Source organism: Emydura macquarii, unplaced genomic scaffold, assembly GCF_026122565.2.
Source record: "Emydura macquarii macquarii isolate MOO-44397 ecotype Brisbane River unplaced genomic scaffold, CSIRO-AGI_Emac_v2 contig_2776, whole genome shotgun sequence".
Lineage (NCBI taxonomy): Eukaryota > Metazoa > Chordata > Testudines > Chelidae > Emydura > Emydura macquarii.
The window spans coordinates 1-19,317 of NW_027132913.1; the positions used below are offsets into that span (position 1 = coordinate 1).

The 19,317-nt window shown below is 53.4% G+C and overlaps 1 long non-coding RNA gene across 1 annotated transcript; it reads right to left on the minus strand.

Moving 5' to 3' along the window:
• Window positions 1-12,767: 12,767 nt before the first annotated feature.
• LOC137166020 (uncharacterized) lies at window positions 12,768-15,915 on the minus strand. The gene is made up of 3 exons (XR_010923534.1): window positions 15,782-15,915; window positions 13,049-13,071; window positions 12,768-12,933 (listed from the first exon to the last, which is right to left on the minus strand). It is a non-coding gene; the product is annotated as an uncharacterized lncRNA (long non-coding RNA).
• Between the last annotated feature and the right edge of the window lie 3,402 nt (window positions 15,916-19,317).

The following is a 19,317-nucleotide window of genomic DNA, read 5'->3' on the forward strand; positions in this document are numbered from 1 at the left end:
CTTCCAGCCACCCCACCAGCCCCCGACCGGTCAGTGCCACTCGACTCCCCCTGCTCTGATCCCAGGGACCCGCGTCTGGTGCTCGGGGAGTGGCTGGGTGACCGTGTGGGGCAGAGTAACTAGGACAGTCTGCAGTGGGGAAGGCCCCGCGCTGTCACACAGCCCCTAGGGGCTGGGCAGGGAGCGTTATTACTGACAGCGCCCACCAGTGAGCCGGGCGCTGCAGAGACAGAACAAGGGGCTGCCGGCCCCGCACGGCTCCTGGTCTGAGAGCAGACAAGGCCCAGCAGGGGGAGCAGCAAACTCTGGGGAGGGGGAGTGAGGATCCGAGTGTGGGAGCAGTGACATCCTGGGCCTGTCTGGCTGGGCCGGGCAGAGGGTTTTGTACAGACCCGGCTGGCTCCGTGCTGGGCCCTGGATCACCCCCAGTTCAGCATCCAGCCAGCAGGGGCCTCCGTACCCCCAGGTGCAGGGCAGGGGCAGCCTGAGGTCGGGGGGGGGGCAGGCTCAGGGGGAGCCAGACGCTGTGGGGCAGCGGGAGCAGGCAGGGAGCTGGGCCGGGGGGGCCGGGAGCTGGGCAGGAGGCACAAACACCCTGTGCTCAGCGCTCACTCCAGGTTCTCACTCCGCTGGGGTCAGACACCGCGGTGAGGGGCCCGCACAGCCAGACTGGGGAGAGCCAGGCTCTGTCCGTGGGGGGAGGGGCAGCAGCTCTGTTACATGGTGCCAGTTTCACAGAATTTTCATGGGGAGGCGCCCTGGGGCACCCCTCAGCTGCCTTAGGGTGGCCTGCAAGCGTCCTGCCTCAGTTTCCCCTCTTCAGCACTCCTGAAATGACTCGACACAGACCAAAAGATCTGAGACAAAAGTCCCCTGCTGGGGTTTACTGCCCCTACCCCAACCACCCTCTGCACCCTGGAGCACCCCATCACTTCACCCCTCCAGACTGTCACCCACCTCTCCTCTGTTCCTCTCTGCTCCTATGTGTCCCATCCCTCCCCTTACCCTATCTGTGCCTCCCCTGATCCCCTCTTCCACCCTGGGGTCCATCCCCTCTCTTGACTCCCCCCGGCCCCTGCCACTCTCCTCCCTGGTGCCATCCCCTCCCCCCACTCTCCTTGTGTCTGCCCCTCTGCTCAACCCCACTTTGTCCCCCTTGCACCTGCCTTTCCCTTTCCCTTCTACTCTCCTGCTGCCTGCCCCCTTCCCTTCCCCTGTGATATTGGCCAGGTACAATCTGGATTATTGATCATCTGTGCACACCCCTATTTTCACCCCCCTGCACCTGGCACCCAATTCTCCCCTCTCCCCTTCCCTCCTTTTCCCTGCCCCTTCCTTTTCCTCCTTCTGTCCTGCTGGCACCTGTCCTCACCCCCGGCACCCGTCCCTTCCCTTCCCCCTCTACCCTCTCATGCCTGCTCCTTCCTTTGCCCCTTGTTGAATCTGGTGTCTGCCCCATCCCACACCCCACCACTGTCCCTCCTGTACCAGCCTCTCCCCCAATCTGCCCCCCGGTGCCTGCCTCTTTCTTCTCCCAACCTGGCCCCCAACCCTTCCCCATCCCCCAGCACAAGCCCCTTCCTTCTCCACCCCCAACCCCTGCCTGTCCCCTCGCCCCCCCTCTGCCTCCCTGGCTTCTGCACCCCTCACTCCCTCTAGTCTCCTGGGGCCAGCCCCTCCCTTTGCTCCTCCTCTGGGGCCCTTCTTTACCCTCACCCCCATCTCTTGCCCTCCTGCAAGCCCTTTCCCTCACCCCTACTTGGGCCCCCTGACACCCCCCTCCCCCACTCCCTTTACCCTCTGGGTTGCACCCCTGCACCTCTTATCCTCCCTCTGCCCTCCTGGTGCCCACTCCTCCCTTTGTGCCCCACTGCCCCTAGGGCCTGTCCTTCCCACCCGTCTCTTCTGACCCCCTGTGCTTACCTGCTTCCTCACCCCCCATTGCCCCCTGCCTCCTGCCCCTCCCCTCTGTGCCCTCCTTGCATCCACCCTCCACCAGCCCCCCTCAGCCCTCCTGGTGCCTGCCCCTTCCTCACTCCCCCCTGCCCATGGCACCCACCTCTACCACCCTCTTCCCCTCCCTCCTGACGTCTGCCCTTCTCTCATTCCCCTGTTGCCCCCTGGTGCCTGCCCCTTCCCTCCCCCATCTCCCTGTTAGTGCCCACCACACCCCTCACTCCCCCCCATGCCCCTCTGGTGCCTGCCCCACCCCTTATCCGCTTTGTCCCCTTGTCACCTGCACCTTCCCCCACCCCATCCTTTGTCCACCGGGTGCCCCCCACTCCCCTGGTGACCCCTCTGCCACTGAGGGCTGCCCCTTCCCCCGCTCCCTCTAGTCCTCTGGGGCCAGCCCCCCTTTCACTCCCCCTCTGCCTCCCTGGGCCTCCTCTTCCCCCCAGCCTTCTGACACCTGCCCCTCCCATCACCCCACTCTGCCCACTGGCACCTGCCCCAGCCCTCGCTCTGCCCTCCGGTGATCACCCCTGCCCTAGACACCCCCGCTGCCCCCGGCTTGTACCTCACTCTGCCCTGCCCTGCCCCCGCTGACACCTTCCCACCCCACCCCTCCCCCATTCCTGCTCTCCTTCCCCTCAAGTTTGCTCCCATGAGCAGAGGGGACCTGACTCCCCTTAACGGGCAACAACCCCTCCCCCAGCGATTAACGGGGACACAGGTTAATTTCCCTTTGATCCCCGTGACCAGCCCCGGCCCTGACTCTGTGACTCTCTCCCCAGTGGACGTGACTCTGGATCCAGACACGGCAAATCCCTGGCTCGTCCTATCTGAGGATCGGAAACGTGTGAGACGCGGAGACACACGCCAGGATCTGCCCGACAATCCTGAGAGATTTGATCCTTGTCCCTGTGTGCTGGGTGCTGAGGGGTTCCCGGGCGGGAGGCGTTACTGGGAGGTGGAGGTGGGAGACAAGCCTGGCTGGGCTGTGGGGGTTTGTAGGGAATCTGTGAGCAGGAAGGGGCTGGACACACTCACACCTAGGAATGGATACTGGGCCGTGTGGCTGTGGGATGGGGAATACAAGGCCCTCACCTCCCTCTGGACCATCCTCCCCGTGAGCATCAGGCCCAGCCGGGTGGGGATTTTCCTGGACTATGAGGCGGGCGAGGTCTCATTTTACAATGTCACTGACAGGTCCCAGCTCTTCACTTTCACTGACACCTTCTCCGGGACGCTTCGCCCTTGTTTCTGTCCTGGTGTCAGTCCTGGGGGTAAAAACGCGGCTCCCCTGATCATCTGCCCGGTCCCAGCCCAGGCCGGAGGGAATCTCTGTCCCTGACAGTGACACCCGCAGCAGAGACTGTCCCCTCCCAGCGCTGAGCAGCCCCCAGGCCTGTGCTCAGGGGAGGGTCTAAAGGGCATCACCTGCCCCACCCTCCACCCCTCCCTTCCTAGCACCAGGCCTGTCAGGAGAATGAACACCCAGCTTCCATGCAGACACAACAAGCTATCTGGGTATTACAGGGATCTGCTGACAAACCTTATGGTACAGTGGGAGAAAGTCAGGGAAAAGTGAAATGGCAGTGTAATGTCTGGCAGAGTAAAGCTCCTGCTGCTCGCAGAGGGAAGATGGGGAGGCCGTGGGGTTACTGTGATGCAGATCATTGCCTCTTCCCCAGCTTGCCTCTTTCTAGGATGTGCCGAGCGCCCTGGCCAGGTACGTCTCCATCTCTCTCCTCTGAGCGGCTTTGCTGCAAAGTCTGTGCTGAGCAGCTCAGTGGTAGCAGGGACTGTGTCCTTCTTTGGAGCAGCCACGTGAGATCCAGGAACCAGGAGCTGTCGGTGCCCAGCTGCAGTAGAGTCACAGCCTCCTGGGTGCTGGAAATGCTGAGGAAAGTCACAGGCGGGCGAGCGCTCCTGCAATACTCAGTGTGCTGGCAGGACACCTGCAGAGGGAAGCAGAAAAAATTCCATGTCTGGGGCACCAGCCCCTGGTGGTGCCTCTCAGTAGAGCATCACTTAGGAGTTTTCAGTCATAAACATCGTGGAGACGAGTCACTTTAGTTTTACTGGGAGTTAACTGGCCCCGGACAACCCCATGCAGCGGTAAATTGCTGACCTTGCTTTGTTACCTCATGACAAACACTTCGAGTCTCCCACTTAGCAATCTCCAGCGAGAGAGGCCTCCTGCACTGCCAGTTTCTCTGCAAACATTCTGTGCCTGTCGGGAGAAGTGCTACGAACCCAAAGAATTCCTTAGATTTTACGTTCTCTTTGTGCTGTTACATTTCTTGTCCCCACTAATTATGAGTTTACACAATTACAATTTTGTAGGTGACCTGATTAATTTAAATGAAACCTGATCTCCACTGATCATATCTGGACAGATTTTCAAAGGCTAAAATGGAACTTAGGCACACAGCTCAAACTTTCCTGTCTTACCCTCGTGAAGGCCTGTGAATGCTGCATCGTTAAGTGTGGTTTACTATGATTGTGTGTCTCCAATTTATGTGTCATGCTTTGAAAAGAAGGTTTGATTAATATGTATGTAGATATGTTTGCAATTATCAAATATCAATTAATAGGATGCGAAAGGCTTTTTTCTGTGACTAATACCCAGGAAAGTCCTTTGGGGAAAGAATTGCCCAGGTTTGGGGATACCAGAAAAATAGCTCCAATATCCAAAAGAATGAATGAATCAGAACAACTTAATCTGCCTTGATTTTCTGTTAATTTTTTATTGGAAGGCAAACTCTCTCTCTCTTTCTCTATTTGTGTCTGTGTGTGATGAAAATTAATATACTTAAATCTAGGGTGACCATATTTCCCCAACAGGACACTGCATGGGGCTAGCCCAAGCCTCCCCCTTCACTCATGGGGCTGGCCTGAGCCCCTTGCCCAATGCCCTTCCTGAGCGGGGCTGGCATGAGCCCTGCCTGCTTCTCCCCACCCCCACTCAGGGCTGGTGTCGCCCAAGCCCTGCCACCCCTGCACAGGCCTGGCATCCTTGTGTCACCCACCCCCCCATCTCCCTCCCCGTATGTTCCTCCACAAACCCTACTTTTTTTGACACATTGGCAAGAGCAAGCAGGACAAATGCCGGCTTTTGCACACCGAAAAAAAAAAAAAAAAAAAAAAGTCGGGAGAGCTGGGACATGGCTTAAAAAAGGGACCGTACTGCTCGTACTACGTATTTATTCAAGTTTTCACTTGCAGCCCTTTGGTCTATATTGTATTGAGTTACTTTTGAAATAAGGCAAGAACTTACATTCTGACTGTGTGGAGACATGAACTGTTACAAAAGCCACACATTAGAATGTTGACTTGCTTAGTACATATCTAATTATTATAAAAATGTCATAGGAAAGATCCAAATTAGAACTCTAGTCTATATCCTGGCACTTATGTTGTTAAACCCTTGGAATTGCTGGGAATGGATTTCATGGTGTCATACCCAGTACTGAAGAAGGGATACCAGTATGTGCTGAGAGCTACAGATTATTTTTCAAAATAAGTGGAAGGATTTCCATTTCAAACTACAATCGCACATGAGGTGGATAAGAAACACTGTAACATTAGATATTGATATGGAAGTGCAGATCAGATACTGGCAGAGCTGGGTTCAGAACTGAATAATGAGGTAACAATTTATGGTGTTATTGTCACCATATGGTCACCTACACACTCACAGCAGTGTGATGGGCTGTTAGCAGCTACACACTGAGCCCTTTGGAGCCAGCCCCCTGATCACGGAGAACAGCCAGGGCACGGGTGTAGTGAGGGGAGGAGGGACTGAGGTAGTTGGGTTTGGAAGGGTCGAGGGGAAAACTTGAACCTGTCGGGAGCCTGGTGAAGTAACTAACTCACAAGCTTGAGCAGAGACCAGCAGTGTAAAAGGCTGTGCCAGGGAGCAGGAACTGCTGCTGTGCTGCGATGTGCCTGCAGCATAGAGAGTAATAGATATTTGTGCTGCTTAATTCTCATAGCAGGCCTGCCAGCCGGGGGCTCCAGGAGCTGACGGGGGAGCCCTTCCACAGCCAGATAGTTACACATGAACATCCCCACCACTGTCGCTGGGAGAGTTCGTGCTGTAAGTTGTTGGTGACAACACAATTTTATGTCTCTTCAGGTACCAAAAATGATTTTGTACATTAACCTGCTTACCAATGTATTTTCCAATGTAGTAACACAGTAAGATTGGATAAGAAACCCCAGAATATACGCATAATGTCAGTGGGAAACAGGAAAGGAACACAGGTATTTCAGGAGGAAATTTTATGAGAAAATTATCTATTTTCAGATCTACTGTTCCCTGTCTGAAAAACTGGGAATAACATGTAGACGGAACCTTTATTGCCTGCTCGTTCCACCTCGACACCACAAGTGAGCGACAAAGGGGTAACTTTACAATCCTTTTATCTATAACAGTATGTGACTGTATACAGTCCAAGGAACCCCCATAGACCCTTACTGGGTTACATGGACACCTATAAAATGAATATTAACAACTACATAATGAGTACAATTATACCCACCCCTGTTTGTTGTTTACAGGATTATTGCACAGAGCGCAGGCACATCACCTTGAAACCTACTAACAGTCTTTAAAATATACAATATGCAAGGGAGGGAAAGAAGATAATGCTCTGTTCCCACCAAAGGCCTGGAGCAGGAGGGGGCCTCTCTCCTTCCCCCTGGTTACATCCCCCCCCCCACAAGTCTTCCACATGTAGCTGGACTCTTCCCTTTCTGCTGCTGCAGCCCGCTCCCCACCCCCACCTTCAGCCGCCACCCCTGATTCTGCACCCACCCAACCCACACACCCTGCCCTGCCCCTCCCCCAGCCCACAGGCCTGGGGCTGAGAACTGAGGGGCGGGGGGCAGGCGGGTGATGCCCTTTAGACCCTCCCTTGGGAACAGGCCTGGGGGCTGCTCAGCACTGGGAGGGGAAAGTCTCTGCTGCGGGTGTCGCTGTCAGGGACAGAGATTCCCTCCAGCCTGGGCTGGGACCGGGCAGATGATCAGGGGAGTCGCGTTTTTACCCCCAGCACTGGGACCAGGAGGGAAATAAGGGCGAAGCGTCCCGGAGAAGGTGCCAGTGACAGTGAAGAGCTGGAACCTGTCAGTGACATTGTAAAATGAGACCTCGCCCGCCTCATAGTCCAGGAAAATCCCCACCTGGCTGGGCCTGACGCTCACGGGGAGGATGGTCCAGGGGGAGGTGAGGGCCTTGTATTCCCCATTCCTCAGTCCCATGGCCCAGTATCCATCCTCAGGTGAGAGTGTGACCAGCCCCTTCCTGCTCACAGATTCCCTACAAAACCCCAGGTCCCATCTAGGCTTGTCTCCCACCTCCACCTCCCAGTAACGCCTCCCGCCCGGGAACCCCTCAGCACCCGGACTTCAGGGTAAGTATCAAATCTCTCAGGATTGTCGGGCAGATCCTGGCGTGTCTCCACGTCTCACACGTTTCCGATCCTCAGACAGGACGAGCCAGGGATTTGCCGTGTCTGGATCCAGAGTCACGTCCACTGGGGAGAGAGTCACAGAGTCAGGACCAGGGCAGGGGCTGGTCACGGGGATCAAAGGGAAATTAACCTGCATCCCCGTTAATCCCTGGGTGGGGGGGGAGGTTGTTGCCCGTTAAGGGGAGTCAGGGCCCCTGTGCCCATGGGAGCGAACTTGAGGGGAAGGAGAGCAGGAGGGGTGGGAAGCTGTCAGCAGGGGCAGGGCAGGGGAGGGCAGCCCAGGGAAAGGGGAGGGGACAGGCTGATACTGGGAGAGGAAGAGGAGGGGCAGATACAAGGGCAGTGGGGGCCAAGGGAAGGAACAGGCATCAGGAGGACAGAGGGGGTGAAGGGAGGGGCAGGTTCCAGAGGCTGTGGGGTGTGAGGGGAGGGTTGGGCTCTAGGGGAAGGAAAGGGACAGACCCAGGGGCAAAGGGAAGGGGGGGGCTCTGAAGGGCAGAGGGGCGTGAGGAAATAGGGGGACTCCAAGGGGCACAGGAAAGGAGGAGGTTGTGGGCTCCAGGGGGCAGAGGGGAGTTGTGGGAAGGGTCAGGTGCGAGGGGTGGGGGAATGAAGAGTGGGGCAAGCACCAGAAGTACACAGTGAATCAGGCGCCCAGGTGCAGAGGGGAGGGAAGGGGTGGTGAATGGAGGGCAGAGCAGCGTGAGGGGAGGGACAGGTACCAGGGAGGGTAATGGGAGGGGGGGAACCAGGTAGCTAAAGGGGGACAAGAAAAGGGGCGGGCAATGGGGCACACATTCCCTTCCTGGCAACCATTTGCTTGTGTAGTTTATTTTCTGCTCAAAAGTAGCCTTTGGATTATTCTGCTGTACTCAGAGCACATTTCCACAAAATCAAGCCCCCTTGGAAGAGGCAGATTGGAGCAGTAGGCCTGATTTTTGTTCTTGAAACATCCCCCTCAGTTTGGATTTAAACCCACACTGCCTAGGTCAGAGCTCCAATTCAATGACTGGGACTTGTCCTCAGAGCCACCCCAGTGCTGTAAAAGAAGAGCTATTTGTCCAGGCAGTTAGCCTCTCTGTCTGCACATCTTCAGTGTAATCCCTTTAACTCGTCATTAGCACAGGAGACAATTGATGAGCTAAACCAGAGGAGCAAAACCTTTTTTACAAAAAATTAATTAGATTTTCAGCACAGGGCTGATGGATGCCCACACGCCCTGTTCAGTGCTTGAGTGTTGGAGACTCTGGTGCAATCAACTGAGCCCTAGTTTGATCTCTAGCTATGAGCAACAATTGGTTGCCAACATGTGTCAACTTTAAGAATAGCTGAATTCATTTATGGGACTAGCTGAGTGCCCAAGACAAGGTAATTTGAGGAGTACGTACAGTCTGGTCACATTAGTCACAAACTGATGCCACCTGGTGAGCACAAGTGGAGTTACAGGGAATCGACTGAGAGCCGGCAGGACGACTGCTTATGAGGAAGGTTTAGATTCTGTCAGGGGTATTTTTAGTAAAAGTCAGGGACAGGTTGCAGGCAATAAACAAAAATTAATGGAAACCCGTGGCCTGTCCCTGACTTTTCCTGAGGGAAGGGGGTATTAACACTGGGAGTGCTACCGGCGGCTGACTGATGGCAGGGGCCACTGCTCTGGCAGCCCTGGGGAATGCTGCTCCGTGCCCTCTGTGCCAGAATCGTGTCCTTACTTGTGACATTTGCGGCTGGCGAGCACTCTGTCATGTTTAGGGCAGGACACACAAGTTTAGTCATGGGAAAAAGAACAACTTTCTGAGTGCCCCACGGTATCTAGAGCTCTCTTTCACTGCAGAATCATTCAGAAAGGACGGACTTCTCCTCTTCCCAGGGGACCAGCGCAAGGCCCCCCCACTTAATGTCACATTTAGAGCCTCAAAATGGGATGTAAGCAGGATCTCAGTTGGGTCTAGGTCTCATGCTGCCTTCCAAATGGACGAACATTTCACCCGGAGCTACTTCAGCCTACTCTGGGTTTATCTAGGTCATCACAGAAAATGTGGGAATCTGCCTGTCAGTTATCTAGCTCCTTATTTAGAACCAACACTAAACACAGCGTAGCTAATTATTATCACACACAGACCGTTTCGCTCAGTTTCAGGGAAGGTTGAGCAGACGTGCCAGACACTTTTTTAAAAAAAGCATTACAATCAATTTTAGATTTTCAGAAATCAAATTTTAAAACCATGGAAATTGAAAGTTAAGATTCAGCTTTAACTAAAGTCACCCAGAAGTTAAACTTTTCCAAACCACTCTTGCAAACCACACTCAGGGTCACCCAAACAGATGTAACTCCATCACAGCAGTGTGGAAAACGTTGCCCACATCTCTTGAGCATTAAACACACACCTCTGGTGTTAAGCAGAATGCTTTGACTGGAGACTGAACTCTGCTGGTGCCATGCTCAGTTTTAGGTACCTATATGGCCTCATAATCATAGTGTCTGGGCTCTTCACAACCTTTCGTGTATTTATGCTCACAACCCCTCTGTGAGGTAGAGTCCTACTATTATCCCCATTGTACAGACAAGGACTGGAGTCACAGAGAGACGTTTTCTACAGGGATTGAGGCACCCAAAGATTCAGATAAGTGCCTAGAAGATTTTAAAAGGCAACTAGGTGCCTAACTCCTATTGAAATCAATGGCATGTGGGCACATCTGAAAATCCCACTAGGTGCTAATCTGCATCTTTAGGCACCTAAATAGCTTTAATAATTTGTCCCTCAGTGACTTACCCAACGTCCCGCAGGACATCTGTGGCACAGCAGGCTACTGCTGTAACCACTGGACCATCCTGCCTCTCTAATCTCATGATCTCAGCCTAGAGTGTGTACATGAAGGCCTGTGACCAACCCCCACCCCTGTGCAGTCTGAATACAAACCTGGAGAGCTACCAACACCTCCACCATTTGGGCTAACGCCCCAACTCCAGGACATGCTTACATTTGTATGCATTTGTATGTAGGCAGAAGTGACCATGAGATGGTCAAGTTCATGATCCTGAAGAAAGGAAGAAAGGAGAACAGCAGGATATGGACCATGGACTTCAGAAAAGCAGACTTTGACTCCCTCAGGGAACTGATGGGCAGGATCTCCTGGGAGGCTAATATGAGGGGGAAAGGAATCCAAGAGAGCTGGCTGTATTTTAAAGAAACCTTATTGAGGGCACAGGAACAAACCATCCCAATGTGCAGAAAGAATAGGAAATATGGTAGGTGTCCAGCTTGGCTTAACAAAGAAGTCTTTGGTGAACTTAAACACAAAAAAGAAGCTTACAAGAAGTGGAAGCTTGGTCAGATGACTAGGGAGGATTATAAAAACACTGCTCAAACGTGCAGGAATGAAATCAGGAAGGCCAAAGCACAATTAGAGTTGCAGCTAGCAAGGGACGTGAAGGGGAACAAGAAGGGTTTCTACAGGTATCTTACCAACAAGAGGAAGATTAGGGAAAGTGTGGGCCCCTTATAGAATGAGGGAGGCAACCTAGTGACAGAGGATGTGGAGAAAGCTGAGGTACTCAATGCCTTTTTTGCCTCTGTCTTCACAGACAAGGTCAGCTCCCAGACTGCTGCACTGGGCGACACAGAATGGGAAGGAGGTGAACATCCAGCAGTGCTGAAGGAACAGGTCCAAGACTATTTAGAAAGATTGGACATACACAAGTCCATGGGGCCGGATGCAATGCACCCGAGGGTGCTGAGGGAGTTGGCTGAGGTGATTTCAGAACCATCGGCTATTATCTTTGAAAGCTCGTGGCAATTGGGGGAGGTCCCTGATGACTGGAATATAGTGCCCATCTTCAAAAAAGGGAGGAAAGAGGATCCAAGGAACTACAGACCGGTCAGCCTCACCTCAATCCCTGGAAAAATCATGGAGCAGGTCCTCAAGGAATCCATTTTAAGGCACTTGGAAGACAGGAAGGTGATCAGGAACAGTCAACACGGATTCACCAAGGGAAAGTCATGCCTGACCAACCTGATTGCTTTCTATGAAGAGGTGACTGGCTCTGTGGATGTAGGAAAGGCGGTGGACGTGATATACCTTGACTTTAGCAAAGCTTTTGATACGGTCTTTCACAGTATTCTTATCAGTAAGTTAAGGAAGTCTGGGTTGGATGAATGGACTATAAAATGGATAGAGAAGTGGCTAGAGCATAGAGCTCAACGAGCAGTGATCAATGGCTCCATGTCTAGCTGGCAGCCGGTCACAAGTGGAGTGCCCCAGGGGTCAATCCTGGGGCCGGTTTTGTTCAACATCTTTATCAATGATCTGGAGGATGGGGTAGATTGCACCCTCAGCAAGTTTGCGGATGACACTAAGCTAAGGGGAGTGGTAGATACCCTGGAAGGTAGGGATAAGATAAAGAAGGACCTAGACAAATTAGAGGATTTTGCCAAAAGAAATCTGATGAGGTTCAACAAGGACAAGTGCAGAGTCCTGCACTTACGACGGAAGAATCCCATGCACAGCTATAGACTGGGGACCGACGAGCTAGGCAGCAACTCTGCAGAAAAGGACCTGGGGGTAACAGTGGATAAGAAGCTGGATATGAGTCAGCAGTGTGCCCTGGTTGCCAAGAAGGCTAATAGCATATTGGGCTGCATTAGTAGGAGCTTTGCCAGCAGATCGCAGGAAGTGATCATTCCCCTCTATTCGGCGTTGGTGAGGCCGCATTTAGAATATTGTGTCCAGTTTCAGGGCCCCCACTACAAAAAGGATGTGGACAAGTAGGAGAGAGTCCAGCGGAGGGCAACAAAAATGCTTAGGGGGCTGGAGCACAGCACTTTTGAGGAGAGGCTGAGGGAACTGGGCTTATTTAGCCTGCAAAAAAGAAGAATGAGGGGGGATTTGATAGCGGCCTTTAACTACCTGAAAGGGGGTTCCAGGGAGGATGGAGCTAGGCTGTTCTCGGTGGTGGCAGACGACAGAACAAGGAGCAACGGTCTCAAGTTGCAGTGGGGGAGGTCTAGGTTGGACATTAGGAAAAAGTTTTTCACTAGGAGGGTGGTGAAGCACTGGAATGGGTTACCTAGGGAGGTGGTGGAATCTCCATCTTCAGAGGTTTTTAAGCTATGGCTTGACAAAACCTTCGCTGGGATTATTTAGCTGAGGTTAGTCCTGCTCTGAGCAGGGGGTTGGACTAGATGACCTCCTAAGGTCCCTTCCAACTCTATGATTCTATGATTCTTAAGACCAGACCTGCATCCTGAAAGGCCACACACACATTGTGGAGGCAGGCAGTGGGGAATGGGGTGGCTGGAATTTCCTTAAATGTTCAAAACTGAGGTGACAATTGTTTTTGTTCAAAATCTTGTGATATTTTTAAGCCAGGCTTGTCATGTATTTGGAGCTGACTCATGAGTTCTGAGCACTGGGGTAGGCACTGCTGAATGTGAGATCGGTGTCATTACCTCCGAGCTCCTGCCGTTCAGTAAAAATGGCTTCCTGTCACTGAACATTCCCATCTTCACTCCTAAAAAGAAGACATTCTCCGTCATCTTTCAGCTCAGTTTTTGAGTGCAGTAATTCTGCAGTGCATCTAACAGGAGTGTAAGGGGAAATGAAAATGGCAAATGCACGCACAGTACCTGCTTGATGTGCTTGCCTCATCCTGAAAGGAGAAATGGGAAACTATCAATAATATTCTATAATTTAATAAAGCCATGTTAAAAAAAACATCCAGTGACCATTCCCTATGGGTGTGCCACACACTTTCAGAAAACCCCTCTTCCCATCAGGGCAATCCTATTTCAGAATGGGAAATTTCCAGCCATCCCTGCTTCCCTATGTATTTATGAATTTCATTCATCTGAGGAAATAAGGTAGCTCACTTATTCTCCCCTCTGTGGCTAAATTTTCCTAAAAACACTACTACGCACCTTTATCAACCACAGAAGGTGATGCTTCTATATGAACCAGCATTAGCCAGATTAAGTCACAGATTCACAATTGATGAGGCCAGAAGGGACCATTCTGATCATCTCGTCTGACCTCCTGTTTTGAGCACAGGCCAAAAATCACTCACCCAGTGATTCCTGCATCATCAACTGGTGTCTGAGCTAGAGCAGATCTCTGAGAGACACCCAGCAATGATTTAAAGACTCCAAGTGACGGGGACCCACCACAACACTTGGTAATTTGTTACAGTGGTAAATCTCCCACATAGTAACATATGTGCACCTTATTTCTAGCCTAATCTATCTTGCTTTCACTTCCAGCCATTAGATCTCACTCTTCCTTTGTCTGCTGGATGAAAGAGTCCTTTCCCAGACTTCCCTTCACTCTGCAGGGCTAATAGGATTAAAAAGTTGAAAAATTGTATCTCAGTAACTAAACCAAGTAGCCCTGATTCTGCTATTGGCATAGGAATGTACCTCAGTGAAGAATTTACTTGAGAAATAAGGGAGGTCCATGGAGCTCAGACAATCCCACATGGCAAAAGGGGACACAGACTATACTGAAGAGGGGATGCTCTCAGAGCAAGCTGGGCTATTGACCACCATGTGTCAGAAGACAAGGCTGGAGAGAGAGAGAAAGCAGGAGGGTCTCTGCTTGCTGAGATGCTGAGCAGACCCCAGAGTCACCTGTCTACACTAGCAGCACTGCAGCCGAGCATCTCGATCAATACAGCTGCACCGCTGCAGCACGCATGGTGAAGACACTCGATGTCAATGGGAGAGAGCTCTCCCGTCGGCATAAAAAAAAACACCCCCACGAGCTGCAGAAGCTCTGTCAGCAAGAGAAGCTCTCCTGCCAACATAGCACTGTGCACACTGGCGCTTATGCTGCCATAAATTATCTCACTCTGCAGGAGATACTCACACCCCTGAGCTACATATGTTTTACCAAGTAGGCTGTAGTGTGGACATGGTGATAGAAGGGGTGAGACCAGACATAAGAGATCACGGGCAGTTTGTTATTATTATTATAAGTATTATTATCTTACTTAGCACATTATAACCTTCCGAACAGTACCTGACATGGCATATCCCACATGGATTATTATGATTCTGCCATACTGATGTCACACAATATACTAAATGCCCCCCCCCCCCCCAAAGCCAGCCCGCATGACACCCTCATGCTCCGGGAAAATTTGAACGTTCATTTGCTGTGCAGCCAGCATGGAGAGAGCTTTGTCACTGTACTCTGTATGGCTACTGTAAGGCCCAAACGCGCTCCAGCATGGAGTCGACCAGAGGTCTTAGATCTCATCGGGCTCAGAGCCAGCAAAAGGAATTTAGACATTTAGGGGAAGATATCCCAGGGGGGAAAGCCGACAATTATACAGTGACAGGAGACGTTGAGGTTCCAAAACTAAATGCCGTGTAAACCACTGAACTGCATATTGGCAACCTCACATGTCCAAATATGGAAACTGTATACATGTCCTCCTAGCCACAAACCATCCCTGGTTTTACCATCCGGTTCCTAGCCCGTCTGTAACCAGCCCAGCTCACAAGTCTAATCTCTGGATTGTGACTTTATTAAAGGTCTCCCGCAGCACTTTTCCCACGATACCGAGCTGTACTGTTTGATCAACAGCATTTTTTCCGCGTCGGTTCGCGTGCGGCGAAATCGCTGTTTGCCAACATGGACTGAGACACACCGAATCCTCCCCAGCCTGTTCATCACCTGCCCGGGCAGAGGGAGTCAGGAGGAAAAAGTGCAGCAGTTCCCCTAGTACGAGTCCCCTGGGCACATGTAGGGAGCCCATTTCTCCCTGCCCGGCCCCTTGGCCCGTCACTGCCCCTGCCCCGCGGGGTAGAAAATGCTGCTCAGTTACGATTCTGCCCTGCCTTGTCCACACACGCCTCGCCACCGACTCAGCGACCGCCGCACCCGGCCTGGGACGGGGTCAGCAAACCAGAGAGTCGCTTCCCTCCAACAGCGAGCAAGGCAGGAGCAGAGGAAGGAAGCTAGCCTGTCCCGGGGTCAGGGACTCCGCCTGGGTCCCTGCGGCAGCTTCGCTTCGCGTCGCCCTGCAGCCCCTGCTCGTCCGCTTCTTCCCGCCTGGCTTTTTAATTCCCTTCTCTCCTCCCACCCCCATTTCCTCCCTTTCTTCCTCCTCTTTTGTCTTTTCCCTCCCCCTCGGTCTCTCCTCTCACCCACCCCCCGGCACTGATCGGTTGGTGCTGCCTCCGTGGGCGATTTCTGTGTGGTTCAATCCCCCGCGCCGCGCCGTCCCAGCTCTCCATGCAACCCCTGGCTCGTAACTGGGCAAATGAGCTGGGAGCAGAGCTGGATTCACAGACACAGCAGGGGGGAGGCAGGACGGAGCCAGCCCGACTCCCCCACCCTGTCTGCAGCTCCCTGCTCACCTGGTCCGCAGCCCCCCGGCCAGCTCGGCGCAGGACAGCTCAGCCACGGAAGGTTAGTTTCACCCGGGTTTGCAGAGCAGCCCCAGGGCTGGAGGAGCAGCCCCAGCAATCCGGAGAAGCAGCAAGAAGACGATGGGTCCTAGTTACAGGAAAACTGTTCTGACTCCTCCCCCTGCTCTGATTGGCCGCTCATTGTTTTAGGGCTGGCCCGCCAGGAGCCAAAGAAATCCCAGGCTCCGGAAGCATCAATGATGGAACGTGGAAGCTAACAGCGGCCCTGGCCAATCCCAGCAGCGCTCGGAGCCCGGCGTCACGCCCACAGGCAGCTCCAGCCAGGCGCGCGACAGACTGTGGGTTTCCCCGGGTCCCGGAGCCCGGGCAGGACCTGCAGAAATAAGGCGGCGCCCAGCGGGGCGAGCGGGGAGAGCAGGGCCCGGCAGCTCGGGGCGGATCGATGAGCAGCTAGCCAGCGTGACCCATGCGCGGCGCTGCCTCGCCCTTTCCTGCGAGGAACAGCGGAGGCGTCCGGCCCGGGTCTCCCGCAGCCCCTCTGAGCCCAGGACAACACACGCCACCCGAGTAACCGTCATTCACCTTCTCCTGGGCCTCCCCCTGCTCACTGTGGGTCCGCACGGGTGGCCCTGGGCTTTGGGTTAGCCACCTACATTTCCTTCACAGCCTCTGGTGAGGAACCCGACACACACACACGCACTCTGCCTGCTCCTCCAGCACACTCTGCATGGGAGTAATATCCTCTGTTTGCCAAAACAGGCTCTTCATCAGGACGATTCACAATTCAACACCACCTCATTGAAGCCTGCAGTCGCACTGCACTACCCCCGAGCTCCCATCTGCTAGGCTCCTCTATGGACCCCATTACAAAGCATCTAGTCACCCTGACCCTTTCATGTGTTTAGCCCAAAAAGGCAGGGCAGTGCTCCCTATGTCACCCCTGTTACAGATGGGAACCAAGGCCCAGGTTCATTTCAGTGGGACTTAGGCAACCTTAATATACCATGGAAGAGCTGGACCTAAGAGACTCACCCAAGGCGGTGGAGGAAATCAAAGCCGGGTTTTGCAGGTCCCAGACTAACATCCTAACGCCTGGGCCATCCTTCCGTGCTTCAAGGCAGGGAGGCCTGGACACACAAAGGGCGTCGTGATGCCGAGTCCCAACACCTAACGGATGTCGAGAAAAATCACGGGAACAACAGCGGGATCCAGCAAGCCTGAGTTCAGCCCCCAGGCTTCCCTACACCATGAATGGGGAGGGAGAGAGATTGGCATTCACAGTAGCCAGTATGCTAGGCAAGGAGACACCTAATGAAGCCAATGGGAGATGAGAAGGGTCTGCCCTAAGCCCCACCCCTCTGAGGGAGCATGACAGCCAGACACCCAGCTCTGCTAGCTATCCACTCAGGGCATGCCTCTCTGGAGTGAGCGTGAGCCGCCGGCGCAGTGTCCTGTCAGATAGAGATAGGCGGGTGTCTGTCTCCGCGCCAAGCAGCTGGGCGGGGAGGATGCCTATGAGTGGCCAACTTGAGGCTATGAAAAAAGCCTGCAGCAGCCTAGGATTGAGTTAGCAAGGTATTTCCAGGGAAGCGTTAGCGCCGTTCGTTAGTACTGACCGTCAGGGCAGGGCAGCACTGGAATAAATTGCCCAGGGAGGCTGTGGAATCTCTGTCATTGGAAATCTTTAAGAGCAGATTGGAAAAACACCTATCAGGGAAGGTCTAGATAATACTTAGTCCTGCCTTGAGTGCAGGGGACCGGACTAGAAGACCTCTCGAGGCTACGATTGTATGGTTATACAAAGCAGGCGTGAGAGCTGCTCTGGAATACTGCATGGGCAGGTCTGGTCTCCCATGATTAAGAAAGATGAATTCACACTGGACCAGGTGCAGGGAAGGGCTGCTAGGCTGATGCGAGGAACGGGAAACCTGCCTTATGAGAGGAGATTAAGAAGCTTGGCCTATTAACCCGAACCCAAGGAAGGCTGCGGGGAGATGATTGCTCTCTATTAGTACATCAGAGAGATCAACAGCAGGGAGGGGAAGGAGTTATTTGAGTCAAGGACCTATGTTGGCTCAAGAACAAATGGACATAAACTGGCCATCAATACATATGGGCTTGAAATTAGATGAAGGTTTCTAACCGGCAGAGGAGTGAAGTTCTGGAGCAGTGGGGCCAAAACACCTAATTTGTTTTAAGACTGAGCTTGACAAGTTTGAGCCGGGGTCAGTGTGATGAGACGGCCTACAATAACGTGTAGCCGATCTGCGATGGAGAGCTGCAAATATGCCCAGCGGCCGGTGATGGGACACGAGATGGGCAGAGCTCGGAGTTAGTGCAGAGAATTCCTTCCCAGGTGTCTGGCCGGTGGCTCTTGCCCACATGCTCAGGGTCTAACTGATCGCCAGCTTTGGAGTCAGGAAGGAATTTTCCTCCATGTCTGGCAGAGACCCTGGGGAGGTTTTCATCTTCCTCTGCAGCACAGGACACAAGTCATTTGCTGGTTTGACCGAGTGTCAATGGTGGATTCCCTGTCACTTGAAGTCTTTATGGATAGAAAGACAGAGGGCTGGGGATGGATGGACAGAAACAGAGGGAGGGGTGAGCATAGGATGGATACATGGGTGGATGTCTAGAAAGCTAGGTGTGTATGGGGATAGATGGACAGACACACAGATGATAACATCCTGCTGGAGCTGCCCCTGCAGGGATGGGGCCCTGGGAACAGAGGCCAAGGGGCTCATTCAGATACATTTTTGGGCTAGGATTTTCACAGCTGCCTAGGGTGTTTGGACACTCTGTTCCCATTAATTGTTAATAAAAGGGTGTCCAAACCCCATAGGTGGCTTTGACATGCCCAGCCTAAATCACTAGCTCTGGGATTGGGGTGGGAGGACAAAGGTGCTATTAAACCATCATTAGCCTCCCCATTCTCTGTGTGCCACACGCAGCTCAGCTGGAACGGAGGGGCTGGGTGTGAGAGAGAGAGCGAGGTATGTAAAGGGAGGGATGGACAGACAGCTGTCTCTAGGGATTGCCAGACAGATACAACAGCCTGTAGTTCTGTGGCTGACATAGATGAAGACTTGGATGTGCAAGACCAGAGCGTTACAGGCACCAGCTGCCTGTCGCACGCTCACTGCAGGAGTTCCTAAAGGACCTGACCCAAGGGTCAAACCAGTTCTGGGTCGGACTGTCCGTCCCCTCCCTGCACGAGGCCTGGGCCTGGCTGGATCTCACCCTGTGAGCGATTCCTTGAGTCAAACACTTTCCCTCCCCCCTGTGGGCGGAAGGGACCGGGGGAGGTTTGGGGGAAGGTTGGGATCCCAGTGGGAGCCCGGGTCAGTGTCAGACGATGCCGGGACCCCAGGAGGGGTGATGGGGAGTCTGGCTGAGATGGGGGCTAGACGGGAGCAGACAGGGCCGTGGGGCAGGGAGAGATTTGTGCATACCCCAGTGCAGAGGTGGTAGCTGGAGCCCTGTGGTTAGGCTGGAGCAAAGGGGCCAGGCCAGAGCCCTGGGGA